The sequence below is a fragment of the Mobula birostris genome, chromosome 14 (genome assembly GCF_030028105.1).
Source record: "Mobula birostris isolate sMobBir1 chromosome 14, sMobBir1.hap1, whole genome shotgun sequence".
NCBI classification, from domain to species: Eukaryota; Metazoa; Chordata; class Chondrichthyes; order Myliobatiformes; family Myliobatidae; genus Mobula; species Mobula birostris.
In genome coordinates, this window is record NC_092383.1 from 89,783,958 (window position 1) to 89,799,484 (window position 15,527).

The following is a 15,527-nucleotide window of genomic DNA, read 5'->3' on the forward strand; positions in this document are numbered from 1 at the left end:
ACATTGGTTGCACGTCTTGGACAGTAGTGGTAATATAAAGCATCTAATTTGTTTAAAACACTTTTGGATCAACAGAGTGTTGTGTGAAGTTCATAAACCACATGCTTCCCTTCAAAATCTACAACCCGCTGCTTGTCTTGTTGATCTTTAAGCTCTCTTGGATTATCTGAACACTTCATTTTATGACAGTTTCTTTCACCTTATGTTTCTCGCCCTTACAGATCTCTCATAAATAGTTTGAATTTTGTGATGAAGTGCTTGCAAATTGTCATCAATTTTCAATTGAATATCAGATTTCTTTGAGTACAAGGGGCCAACTTCTTCAAAATCCTTTCCTGCGGTGAAAAGTGGAGAGCTCCCCATCATTATTTCTCCTAGTGTCAAGTTGGGAAAGAGCTTTTTTCCTACTTTTATGAGTTCAAAACAGAATAATTTCTGTTCTTCAACTACTGTTCAGAAAAAAGAAATGCCTTGAGAAAAAGCTTGTGAAGAGTTTTGAGTGATTGTTGGGAGTGGCAAAACATTCAAAAAAATGCCACGTAGCCTCTAGCTATTTCTGTTACTGTATCAGGGTCTCAGGAACCTTAAGGATGAAGATTACCTGGGTGGAAATTGGCCAAGGACACGGTTTTAGAGGATTATTAATCAGGACCAAAGGTTGGAATTTTAATCCTTCACCTTTTCTGCTGACAAAACATTTCTAATTGCAGTAAACAACAAGGTTTCTTGTCTACAAAACAGTAGATGAAAAGAAATGGCAAACACAAAGGAGGAAAGAAATAAGCAGGGACCATGCAGGGTGTGACTGGTTGGAACTTCTGTATAGCTAAGAATGAGGAAATCAAGCAGCACTCTTTGCAATTTAGTTTTTCAGTTGCTATTATCTTTGTGGAAAGTGCGACATGGCTTATGTGACTTAATTAGTCTCTATCTCAAGGAAAATGGAGTACAAATATAAGAAAGTCTTGCTACAAGACCTTTGGTGAAGGGGGTGTTTGGCCCTCATGAGTCAAGACATTGAGTACAGGATTTGGGAAGTTATATGAGATGGTGGTAAGGCTGCACTTAGAATATTCTGTGCAGTTTTGGTTACCCTGTTATGGGAAAGAAGTTACTAAACTAGAAAGTGTGCAGAAAAGATTTAGCAGGATCTTACCTGGATGTGCAGGGCTGAGCTACAAGGCAAGGTTGTGTAGACTTGGACTTTATTCCCTGGAATGTAGGAGATTGTGGGGTGACCCGATAGAGGTATATAAGATCATGAAAGGCATAGACAGGGTAAAAGGAAATACACGCAAAATACCAGAGGAACGCACCAGGTCAGGCAGCATCCGTGGAGAGGAATAAACAATTCGTGTTTCGGGTCGCGACCCTTTTTCAGGACTTGTGAGGCTCTGGATTTCCAGCATTGCAGAATATCTTGTGCTTGTGAAAGCAAATATTCTTTAATTTCCCAGGGAGGGGTTGCTGAAAACAAGAGGACACAGCGTTTAAGATCTGAGGTCAGAATCCAAATCAGAATCAGGTTTAGCATCACCGGCATATGTCGTGACATTAGTTGTTTTGCAGCAGCAGTACATTACAATACATAAAATAATAAGACTGTGAATTACAGTAAGAAGTGTATGTATATATATATTAAATAGTTAAGTTAAATAGTTAGAGCAAAAAAGTAGTGAGGTGGTGTTCGTGGGTTCAATGATCATTCAGAAATCTGATGGCAGAAGGGAAGAAGCTGTTCCTGAATCATTTAGTGTGTATGTTGAAATTTAAAAGGGACAGCAGGGGCAGTTTCTTCACACAAAAGGTGGTGTGTATTTGGAAGGAGCTGCCAGAAATAGTCATTGAGAGGTGCATGTTAGCAACATTTAAAAGCTATCCAGATATCTACATGCGTGGGAGAGGATAGAGAACTAGGGGCCAAATGCAGACTCTCGGTTTTTTTTTGCACTACCTTACTTCCCAATTTTCTATTTTCTATTTACGATTTATAATTTAAATTTTTAATATTTACTAATTTTAACTATTTTTAATATTTAATATTTGTAATCTAGGGAGTGTGAAGCGCAGAATCAAATATCGCTGTGATGATTGTACACTCTAGCACCAATAGTTTGGCGACAATAAAGTATAAAGACACGTGGGACTTACTCGTTGGACAACATTGATGAGTTGGGCCAAAGGACCTGTTTCCATACTGTGTGACAGTGACTCTGTAAGTTCTAGTGAGTCTATACATGGAGAATTAAAAGATGAAACCTCTAACAGTGAAGCACTCCCTTGGTAAAACACCAAGCATTAGCCTAAATTTTGATGTTCAAACCTTTTAAACTTGCCTAGGTTTTAGATAGTGAGAAGGACTTATAATAAGCAGTGCATACAAGAGAACAAACGTAGTGAGGTAGTATTCAGAGTAACACACACAAAATGCTGGAGAAACTCAGCAATAGCATTGTGTTCAGCACAGCGGGTACTGGGGTGGAGATATATTTCTACCAAAGGAGACGTAAGGTGCGCCTTCTCTCCACTAGCCTGCAGGTCACCTTGAGCAAGGTGTAGCGCTTGCTTATCCCCTGCCCCACCCCAATCAGCTTCACAAGAAACCATGGTAACAAGTGGTGGATGGTCATATGAGCAGCTGGTGCATATTACAAGTTCTAGTTATGTGAGGCAGACAATCTCTGAAGAGGCAAACACAAGGAATTCTGCAGATGCTGGAAATTCAAGCAACACACATCAAAGTTGCTGGTGAACACAGCAGGCCAGGCAGCATCTCTAGGAAGAGGTACAGTCGACGTTTCAGGCCAAGACCCTTCGTCAGGACTGCTGAATGGTAGTCCTGACGAAGGGTCTGGGCCTGAAACATCGACTGTACCTCTTCCTAGAGATGCTGCCTGGCCTGCTGCGTTCACCAGCAACTTTAATCTCTGAAGAGTATTGATAATGGCTGGGGTCACCCATCTTGTAAAGACACTACCCAGAAAAAAGCAATGGCAAACCACTTTTATAGAAAAATTTGCCAGGAACAATCACAGTCATGGAAAGACCATGATCATACGACAACGTAATAACGAATAAGTGACACTCACAACACGCTGGAGGAACTCAGCAGATCGGGCAGCATCCGTGGAAATGATCAGTCAACGTTTCGGGCCGGAACCCTTCATCAGGACTGAAGAGGGAGGGGGCAGAGGCCCTATAGGTGGGGGGAGGGTGGGAAGGAGAAGGCTGGTAGGTGCCAGGTGAAAAACCAAGGGGCTGGAGACTACCCAGATGGTATATGAGGTGTTGCTCCTCCAACCTGAGTTTAGCCTCATCATGGCAGTAGAGGTGGCCATGTATGGACATATCCGAATGGGAATGTGAAGCAGAATTGAAGTGGATGGCAACTGAGAGTGTATGTTCAGCTTGGACATTGTTGGCTGAAGGGCTTGTTCCCTTTCCCGTGCTGTACTGTACTGTTCAATGTTCTATATGCAGTTTTTTGTCCTCTGCCCTGAATTTTTATTCCCTCCCTCACCAGATCAAAGTGGTAACAGAGTGTGCCATCCATAAAAGGATTCAGCATCACTTTCCAGGGCTATCCCGATAACAGCTTCCAACCAGTGACCTAAGCCTCCGTGAAGAACCAGGAACAGGAACAGATGAATGGAGGATAACACCAACCGGTCTCTGAAAATCTAGATAACATATCTGCTGGAGCAAGTGGAAAATCCTTAGCATTGTCAGAGACCACATCCATCCGTCCAGCAATCTCTTTGACCCTCTATTATCAGGCAGGAGGTACCATAGCATTAGGACAAGACTGTTAGGATGCCAAACAGCTTCTTCTACAAGAACACTAGTAGTAACAGACTACTAGTTTTCTTCAGTAAGACTACTGAACTCTCTGACACCACCCAGGTCTCATCACACATGAATCACTAGTCATGTTATACTTATTAACTTGTGTTGTAAATGCATCTTATTACTTGTTAATTTACTAGTGGTAGTACTACTTTATATGTTATGTGTGTGAGTTATACATACTATGTTGTGCACCTTGGTCCAGAGGAACGTTGTTTCATTTGATGGTGTACATGTGTACGGTTGAATGACAATAAACTGAACTTGAACTTGAAATTGAAGATTACACAGATTTGACTTTCAAGATAGCAGGCAATTTATTAAAAACTGGTGCCCACCAGGAGACCAGTCAGAACCGGTCTACCCAAGCATGAACTTGGCAGAACCTTTACATTCTCATTTGATGGGATTATCAGTAAAACTACATTTTGATAACAAAATGGTGTCTACAGGAAGACTTAATTAAGTAACAGACTACGTCCTGATTACAGAATAAAATGATTACCCACACATCAAACAGAAAATTGTGGGCCGAAGGGCCTGTATTGTGCTGTAGGTTTTTAAAATCTAACTTTCTATTATAGCAATGTGTGCACATATAATACAGTAAGTGAAGTTCCTGAAACTTAGGTCTCATTGCTGCTGCATTCCATGTCTCTACATCTAGGCTTTACATAAGAACATAGGAAATAAAAAATAGGAGCAAGAGTAGACCATCTGGCCTGTAGAGCCTGCTCTGCCATTCAATAAGATCATGGCTGATCTGGCCATGGACTCATCTCCACCTACCTGTCTTTTTCCCATAACCTTAATTCTCCTACTATGCAAAAATCTATCTAACTTTGTCTTATATATATTTACTGAGGTAGCCTCCAATGCTTCATTGGGCAGAGAATTCTACAGATTCACCGCTCTGTGGGAAAAGTAGTTCCTTCATATCTCCATCCTAAATATACTCCCCCAAATCTTGAGGCTATGTCCCCTAGTTCCAGTCTCACCTACCAGTGGAAACAACTTTCCTGCCTCTATCTTATAAATCCTTTTCATAATTTTATGTGTTTCTGTAAGATATCCTCTCATTCTTCTGAATTCCAACAAGTACAGTCCCAAGATAACTCACTCTCTCCTCATAGTCTAGCCCCCTCATTTCTGGAATCAACCTGGTGAACTTCCTCTGCACTGCCTCCAAACCAGTATATCCTTCCTCAAGTAAGGAGTTTTAAGATGGTGCAATGTCTTTTCCAGTACACAAGTGTATAGGGGGAATAAATAGTTGTTACTCCAGATTTGATGTAACTCAGAAAAAAGCACAGTAAGATAAAGAACATTGTAATAAAAACACAATAAATATAAATACATAAGATAGCTTACATCTTAGGTTAATTTGCGGGTGAGTTTATGGTGAGGAAGGCAAATGTGATGTTGGCATTCATTTCAAGATGACTAGAATATGAAAGCAAGGATGTAATGTTGAGGCTTTATAAGGCACTGGTCAGGCGTCACCTGGAGAATTGTGAGCAGTTTTGGGCTCCTTACATAAGAAAGGAGGTTCTGAGATTGGAAAGGGTTCAAAACCCCTAAAACCCTCACTAATTTTTATAGATGCACTGCAGAAAGCATTCTTCTAGGGTGCATCACAACCTGGTATGGAAGTTGTCCTGTCCAAGACTGGAAGAAGCTGCAGAAGATCGTGAACATGGCACAGCACATCACACAAACCAATCTCCCGTCCTTGGACTCACTTTACACCGCACATTGTCGGAGCAGTGCTGCCAGGATAATCAAGGACACGACCCACCCAGCCAACACACTTTTCGTCCCTCTTCCCTCTGGGAGAAGGCTCAGGAGCTTGAAGACTCGTACGGCAAGATTTGGGAACAGCTTCTTTCCAACTGTGCTAAGACTGCTGAATGGATCCTGACCCGGATCTGGGCCATATCCTCCAAATATCCGGACCTGCTTCTCGGTTTTTTTGCACTACCTTACTTTCCCTTTTCTATTTTCTATTTATGATTTATAATTTAAATTTTTACTATTTACTATCGATTTGTACTCCAGGGAACGCGAAGTGCAGAATCAAATATCGCTGTGATGATTGTACACTCTAGTATCAATTGTTTGGCAACAGTAAAGTAAAGTAAAAGGATCACAAAACCGATTCCAGGATTGAAAGACTTTTCATATGAGGAAAGAATTTAGAAGAATGAGAGAGGGAATCTTATTGAAACCTGTTGAATATTGAAAGGCCTCGATGGTGTGGATGTGGAGAGGATGGTTCCTATAGTTGGGGGATTCTAAGAACAGAGCACACTGCCTCAGAATAGAGGGATCTCCATTTAGAAAGGAGATGAGGAGGAGTTTATTTGGCTGGAAAATGGTGAATCTGTGGTATTCACTGCCACAAGGAGGCCAAGTCATTGGGTATATTTAAGGCAGAGGTTGATAGATTCTTGATTAGTCAGTGCATGAAGTGATATGGGAGAGGGGGTAAGGCAGGAGATTGGGGCTGAGAGTGAAAATGGATCAGTCATGATGAAATTGTGGAGCAGACTCAATGGGCCAAATGGCCTAAATCTGCTCCTATATCTTTTGGTCTTGTATGCATAGATTGATTGAATGTTCATAAGGTGATGCTAGGCACAAGAGTGTCTGTACAAAAGATGACTCTGTTGGGGTGGGTTAAAAGTGGATGTGTTATCAGCCTTACTGCTTGAGGAAAGTACTACATATGCACAATTCACATTCATATTAACTAATTATTAGCCCTCTCTACTCTTTCCCCTACAACCATATCACTGCCTCTTCATCACCAGCTCTAAGTCCTTTCCACAACCCTTTTCACATCGGACCTTGATACCTCAAAGTGGCTGAAGTACTTTAGGATAATTCCTTCCCTTCCCTGGCTGGTAGTTGGACATGGTCCCCGCTCTGTGGAATTTGTCCTCTCAGCTGGAGTTGTCCATTTAAAAAGAAATTATTCAGCATGAAAATTGTTTAACTTGCAGTAAAATAACCTTTGAAGATATATGTTGCATAATGTTTTTGCATAATTTATTATGCATGTAATTACACCTGAGTTTATCTGCTGTTGATTTATTATTGAGATGCTGTGATACCTGTGGCAAAATTAGATATTGTAAATAATTAATAAACTGTGGTTAAAAAGTCAAGTGCAACAACCAACACATATCTGGGACTCTGTGATTCTAAGAATACATCTTAAACTTGCACCAAAGTTCAAAGTAATTGTTATTATCAGAGTACATATATGTGAGCACCTACAGACCTGAGATTATTTTGTCCTGTGGGCATACTCAGCAAATCTATAGAATATAGCACCTATAACAGGATCAATGAAAGGTCAACCAGCGTGCAGAAGACAACAAACTATACAAGTGCAAGTAGAGGTAAATAGTAATAAATGATGAGAACATGAAATAACAAGATAAAGAGTCAATAAATAAAGTAGTTATCCCCGTTTATTCAAGAGCCTGATGGTTGTGGGGTAGTAACTGTTCTTGAACCTGGTGGTGCAAGTCCTGAGGCACTTGAATATTATGCAATCTATGGACCCATTTTCAAGAACTCTACAACTCTATAATTTAGTAATGTCTATTTATTTAACTAAGAAGATAATGATGATGATTATTATTTGTATTTGCACATTGGTTGTCAATCTCTGCTTGTGTGTAGTTCTTTCATTGATCAATTGTATTTCTTTGTTGCACTGTGAATGCCTACAAGAAAATGCGGAGCGCCACGGTAGCGTGACGGTTAGCACGGCGCTGTTACAGCTCGGGTGTTCCGAAGTTCGGAGTTCAATTCCAGCACCGTTCTGTGAGGGGTCTCTGTACATCCTCCCCCATGGAATGCGTGGGTTTTCTCTGGGTCCTCTGGCTTCCTCCCACAGTCCAAAGATATGCCGGTTAGTAAGGTAACAGGTCATTGGAAGTTGTCCCGTGATTAGGTTAGGGTTAAATCAGGTTGCTAGGGGTTCCTGGGGCAGCGGGGCGCTAAGGGCCGACTCCACACTGTATTGCTAAATAAAAATGGATCTCAACGTAGTATATGGTGACACGTGTACTGTGATAATAAATTTACTTGGACCTGTTGAGCTCCAGCATCGTGTGTGTTTCTACAGATTTCCAGTGTTTACCATCTCTTGTGTCTCCACATTGGCTGTTGTTATACATAAGAGGTTGAATTCTGAAACACTGCTCTAGACACTAGACAAGGCTATTGTATGTTGAGGCTATTTCTAGACAAGGCTTTTGTCTGTTGAGCCAAAGTTAATTCTGGACAGTGAAAGACAGTCCTTCGTTACTTGCCTTTCCCCATTTAATGAAATCTTTGATCAAGTTGTGTCAAGTGGAGGAATCGGGAGCTGAGTGAAAATTGTTAGCCTTGTTAAGAAACTTTTAGAATGAACAGCACAGAGGCTGAATCAGGAGGAGTCAGCTAAAATATTTAACTTGATGCCAGATCATGAATAGAAAGCAGAGGGAATAAGGGAATGGATTTGTTGTATATTCAATATTCAATATTCAATAATATTTGAGTAAATTTGTAAATATGTTGTTATTAAGCATTCTTGTTCATTTAAATAATTCATTATGGGTTACATGTATAAGTGTGTGATTTTGATACATCATCACGCTACCAGGTGATACATGCGCACCTTGCTTAAAAGTAAACTCAAAGTTAGACCCGTAATTTGGATTCCTGTGTCTTCCTTTGAATTAGTTTAATGTTTTGAAGTCACTAAACAGAACAGGAATAAGCTGGAGAGAGTAAAGAATCAGAAATTTTGAACATTTTTCAAGTTAATTTTTTTTAAATCTCTAACAGCAATTAAAAGATGGAGTCGCAAGAAACTGCAGATGCTGGAATCCAGAGTGAAAACCAGACTGATGGAGGAACTTGGCAGCTCAGGCAGTATCAATTAATGGGAAATAGACAGAGGACCTCTTAAGTTGAGACTCTTCGTTTGGAAAGCAGAAGGAAGGACTAGGATAGAAGCCCGGGAAGTACTGAGTTACAAAGCCTCAGTGTATGGATCCAAGGCAGCAGGACAAGTAGGGCAGATCAGTAGGAAGGCAGGGCACAAGGTATAAGAACAGACAGATTATCATGCAGTTATTTAGAACACTGGTATGGCCATGGCTGGAGTATGGTTTGTAGTTCTGTTTACTACGACTCTGAATCATCTCAACTCTGAACTGTTTCCACAACCTACAGACTCACTTTCAAGGACGCTGCAGCTCATGTTCTCAGTATTATTTATAAAGTGTGTGTATATGTATTTATTTGCACAGTTTGTCTTCAGAGGTTGAAATCAACGAGGATGAGAGAAGAGGAGCGGGTGTTCAGCGCCGTCTGTCTCCCTTTGACTGGTCTCCTCCTCCCTCTCGCTCGCTGCTGCCGCAGGAAGGTGCAGGAGTCTTGGGTCTTGGGCAAGGTTTGATCAGCGTGGTTTGTGGATTGGACTCATTTTTAGAGGACTCTGCAGTTCATGTTGTATATGTTTCTGGTTACTCCTTTTTTTTATTGCTACTTTCTGTGATTTTGATCGAGGCAGACTGGCACTGCGGCCTGCAGTGAGCAAACAGCACAGCACTAAATTGAACTGAACTGAACTAAACATTCCTAGACTGTTTCAAGGACTCTGTGGTTCGATGGTTCATACTCTTGTGTTTTATCCGCTTGCTTTTAGTCAGATGCATGATTTATTCTTTTTGTTTGGCACACTTGGGTGTTTTGATCTTTTCTTTGAACGGGTTCCATGCCATTTCTTTGTTTCGAGGCTGTCTGTGGGAAGACAAATCTCAGGGTTGTATACTGCATACATAATTTGATAATAAATATAACCTTAATCTTTGAATCTTTAGCATATTGGTTGTTTCTCAGTCTTTATTTATGCATAGTTTTTCATAAATTATGTTGTATTTCTTTATTTTCCTGTGAATTTCTGCAAGAAAATGAATCTGAGGATGATATGCAGTAAACATACTTTGAAAAAATTTACTTTGACTACAATATATAGGGAGGGATTCTACTAGAGAGGCTGCATTTATGGGATGCCATTTTCAAAAAAGCTAATGAGGGTAGTGCGCCTTGTAATTCTGTGCAATTTTTGTGATTATTCCCACAAAAGACCACACCTAACATTGACAAGTCAATTGTGTGTAAATAACAACCTCTGCCCTTGCTAACGCCCAAAAATTTACTGCTGAATGGGGCAGTTTATTCAACTTCATTCAAATATTAACTTAGGTAAGTTGTCTTTGTTAAAATTAAACTACATCTAGCCATTCAAGCACAGACATTTCCATCAACCATTCGGTTTTTGGACCAGTCTGCAGAACCCTGATTACTACCTTAAAATAGCAACATTTTGACCACTTTGCTTTGTAATGGACTCTCTAATTTTGTTCCAATTGCGTTCCTTCTTGTATAATCTTGTTTAATTTACAAACACTAGAAAGTCTACAGATGTTGGAAATCCAAAGCAGCACAAACAAAATGCTGGAGGAACTCAGCAGGTCAGGCAGCATCTATGGAAAAGAGTAAACAGTCAGCATTTCAGGCTGAGACCCTTCTTCAGGACTGAGAGGGAAGCGGGAAGATGCCTAGACAATAAGGTGGAGGGAAGGGAAAGAAGGTGATAGGTGAAGCCAAGTGGGCAGGGAAAGTCAAAGGCTACGGAAGAAATAATCTGACAGGAGAGGAGAGTGGACTGTAGGAGTAAGCAGGGGAGACAAGGGGAAGTAGTATGCAGGTGAGGAGAAATGAAAGGTCAGAGTGAAGAATAGAGGAAAGGGGGGCAGGGACGGGGAAGGAAATTTGTTCACCAAAGGAGATATCGATATTCATGCCATTAAGTTGCAGGGTACCCAGACAGAATATAAGGTGTTGCTCCTGATTGCGGCCTCATCTTGGCACAAGAGGAGACCAGGGATTGACACAGCAGAACAGGAATGGGAATTGGAATTAAGATGTTTGGCTACCAGGAAGTCCCTCTTGTGGCAGATGGTGCGAAAGTGCTATACGAGATATGACCAAAATTATACAAGACCATGTACACCGTCTGGACCAAGTGCTTTCTGTGGATTCCCCCCCACCCCCCGAAGAATGCTCTCGCCTTGGCCCCAGAGACTGAAATCACAGGGTCGTTGGGAGCTGTAGGGGTTCATAAAGGTGCCTCCATGTTCTGGCAGTCAAAGCAAGCATAAAAGGCATTGAGCTCATCCAGGAGCAAAATCTTTTTGTCATTTATCTTGCTTTGTTTTTGTATAAGATGATGGCATTCAAACCCTGCCACAGATGTGGAGCATCCCTCTGTGATTCACCTTTCATCCAGAATTGCCACTTTATAAGTAAGATGGCTTTCCAGAGGTCATACCACCGGATTATCGGCACCCAATTGCCCACCATTGAGAACATCTACTATAAACGCTGCCTGGGCAGGGCGAAAAGCATTATCAAGGATACATCTCACCCTAACCATGGACTTTTTACTCTCCTCCCATCCGGTAGGCGCTACAGGAGCCTCCGCTCCCACACCAGCAGGCACAGGAAGAGCTTCTTCCCTGAGGTTGTGACCCTGCTGAACCTCACATCACAGCGCTAAGCAGTATTGCACCCATATTGTACTGTCTCAGTACTTTTATATTTGTGTGCTGTAGCACTTACTTTGTATTTGCAGTTATTTTGTAAATAACATTTTTCTTTGCATTTCTGGTTAGATGCTAACTGCATTTCATTGGCTTTGTATCTGTACTCAGCACAATGACAATAAGGTTGAATCGAATCTATTCTACACGTTTGTAATCTAATACCAAAATATCCTGTACTTTTCTGGATCGCCAGTCCTGAATGCAAGCTTTCTGGTCCTCAGCAGATTTCAAATATTTTGGTTCATCCAGGCTTTCTGGTTGAAGAAGACTTTAATTTGGTGGGGACACACTTGTCCACAAGTGTTTTTATAAATGTCTGTTGCATATTCCTTTAGATCTTCTGATGAGTCCTTCAACATGGCTTAGCTAACTGACTCGAATAGTCCTGTGGCCACTCTTGAACTTCCCGTGACCACATCTTTGTTGTCATTACCTCTGATGCTGCCACAAGCAAGCCTTTGAAAGCAAGCATGTAGTTGTGTATATAAAAATATACTCGGCTTTGACTTTGACATTCTGCATCTGGTCATACTTTAAACAAGTTGCCCTACCCCACTGACAACAGCAAACAACTTTATACAGTAACAGTGACAACACTTTTGTAACATGAACAAAATGCAGAAGGAACTCAGCAGGCCAGGCAGCGTCTATAGAAAAGAGTAAACAGTCAATGTTTTGGGCTGAGACCCCTCATTGAGACTGGAAAGAAAGGGGATTTCTTGAACTTTCAGTAATTACCACCCCTTCTCTCCTTCATCATTCCCCATTTTTGCTTCTCACCTTCTCTTCTTACCTGCTCATCACCTCCCCCTGGTGCTCCAGTCCCTTCCCTTTATTTCTGTCCTCTCCTATCAGATTTCCCCTTCTCTCCAGCTCTTTATCTCTTTCATCAATCAACTTCCCAGCTCTTTACTTCACCACCCACCTCTCCTAGCTTCACCTATCACCTGCCACCTTGTACTTCTTCCTCCCCCACCACCTTCTTATTCTGACTTCTCCCTTTCCTTTCCCGTCTTAATGAAGGGTCTCGGTTCGAAATTTCGACTGTTTACTCTTTTCCATAGATGCTGCTTGACCTGCTGGGTTCCTCCAGCATTTTGTGTGTGTTGCTTTGGATTTCCAGCATCTGCAGATTTTCTCATCTTCGTGAATACTTTTGTAAGCTGCTTCACAGAGGAATAAGCAAGTCACTTCACTGGGTCCCATCCCTCCATCCTACAGCAGCCACACAGAACATGCTGGAGAAAATCGGCAGGTCAGGCAGCATCTGTGGAGGGAGATACATAGTCGATGTTTTGGACCAAGACCCTTCATCAGTGAATGCTTGGTCTTCACAATGAGAACAGGTCACCCTCCTATCAGAATCAAATCAGGTTGAGTATCACTGGTATATGTTGTGAAATTTGTTGTTATGTAGCAACAGTATATTGTAATACACAAAAATTAAAAACTGTAACTTACAGTTAGTTTATATATATATTTATATATTTTAAAAGTTAAATTAAATAAATAGTGCAAAAAGAGGAAAAGTGAGATAGTGAGGTAGTGTTCATGGGTTCAATGTCCATTCAGAAATCTGATGGTGAAGGCGACGAGGCCATTCTTGAATCATTGCATATGTACCTTCAGGCTTTTGTACCTCCTCTTTGATGGTAGCAATGAGAAGAGGGCATGTCCTGGGTGATGGGGAACTTTAATATAAATTTGCTAGATTTTCACCACATCTCATTGAAATGTAGGTTAAGTAAAAGAAAACAGGGGAAGATTGTTTATTTCCCCTCCATCGATGCCACCTGACCTGTTGAGTTTCTCCAGCATTTGAACATTTTTTAAAATTAGCTTTATTTGTCACATCCAAACGTTGGAGCATTCAGTGAAATGTATTATCAGGAGCACTGTATACACAGGATCCTTAGTGTTGACAATGATCCCTCCCATTCGTCCAACAATCTCTTTGACCTTCCCCACCATCAGGCAGGGGTAATGTAGCATTAGGACAAGGACTGTTAGGATGGGAAGCTGCCTCTTCCACCAAGCCTTGAGACTAAGGAACTTCCTGCCACCACCTAGGTCTCATCATACATGAAGTACCAGTAGCATTATACTGTTCACTTCTCACTTGGTTGTAAATGCACCTTATTATTTGTTAATTTATTTGTGGTAATATTACCTTTGGGTCATGTGTAATGTGTTGTGTCCCTTGATCTGGGGGAACGTTGATTCATTTGGCGGTATACATGTGTTCAGTTCAATGACAATAAACTTGAACTTGAGAAATGGGCATGTCCCAAATGGTAAGGGGAGCTTAGTGATAGGCACTGCCTCCAAGAGGCACCATCTTTTGAAGATGTCCTCAATAATGTGTAGGGTTGTGCCTGTAATGGAGCTGGCTGAGACTACAACTCTCTGAAGTCTCGTTTTGGTCCTGTGCCATGGAGCCTCCACTCCAGGTGGTAATGCAACCAGTCAGAATGCTCTCCATGGTACACCCACAGAAATTGTTTCAGTCATTGATGGCATAGCAAATCTCTTCAAACTCTGAATGGAGTATAGGCGCAGGCATGCCTTCTTTGTGATTGCATCAATATGTTGAAACCAGTATAGACCCTCTGAGAAATTGATGCCAAGAACTGGAAGCTGCTTATCCTTTCCACTACTGACCCCTCAGTGAGGACTAGTGAATGTTCTCCCAACTTCCCCTTCCTGAAGTCCATAATCAATTCCTTTGTCTTGCTGACATTGAGTATAAGGTTCAATCAACTAACCCATCTACCTCACTCCGATATGCCTCCTCTTTGCTGTCTGAGATTCATCAGCAAATATATAGATGCCATTGAAGCTATGCCTTACCACACAATGTAAAGATTAGAGCTGTAGGCTAAACACTGGTGATCCTGTGTTAGTTATCAGCGAGGAGGAGATGTTGTTTCAACCTGCACTGACTGTGGTTTCCAGGGATGGAATTCAAGGATCCAGTTGGAGAGGGAGGTATAGAAGCCCAGGTTTTGAAGCATGTTGTGTAGTTATGAGGGGATGATGGCACTGAACGCCAAGCTGTAATCGATAAACATAATGGAATTATCTTTGTCCGCAAACTACAGCACCTCAGGATAGCAGCTTACAAGTACTCTTTCAAGGACAATTAGAATATACACATTAACAATAAAGTCCACATTTTTCAAATGAATAAGAAAAACAAGAATAATTTCTGTCACCTTCCTGTCAGTTTGATTCAGTCTAGCCATTCTCCTCTGATCTCTTTCATTAATGAGGCATTTACACCCATAGAACTGCTACTCACTGAATATTCTTTTTGATTTTACGCACCTTTCTCTGTAAACTCTAGAGACTATTGTGTGGGGAAATCGCAGGAGGTCAGCAGTATCTGAGATACTCAAACCGCCCCGCCTGGCACCAACAGTCATTCCACAGTCAAAATCACTTCAGTCACATTTCTTCCCCAATCTGATGTTTAGTCTGAACAACAACTGAACCTCTTGACCTCACTTCATACTTTTATGCATTGAGTTGCTGCCACATGATTGGCTGATTACACATTTGCACCAACGACCAGGTGTACCTAATAAAGTGACAACAGATTGTAAATAAACATAATACTGGAAACACATAGCAACTCAGGCAGCTCCGTGGACAGAGAAACAGAGTTAAGCTTCCGAAAACGTAAAACTCAATAACTTGTATTTTGGGTGCTTTCCATTTTCTTTGATGCTCTGCAATATGTAAACTGGTTTTGAATTATGCTCTTCACAGCTCAAAGAAATTAGCAACAAACAGTCTGCTGGGGGAACTTAGCAAGTCAAGATGTATAGACAATAGGAAAATGGATGGCTACACTAGAGGGAATTGTCAGATTGATCTTAGAGTAGATTAAAATGTTGGGACAACATCATGGGCCAAAGAGACTGTACTGTGCCAGTTCCTGAAAAGATGTAGCTAGTGGAAGGAGATAACACATCATAATGGCAGTGAAGATGGAGGAAGGTT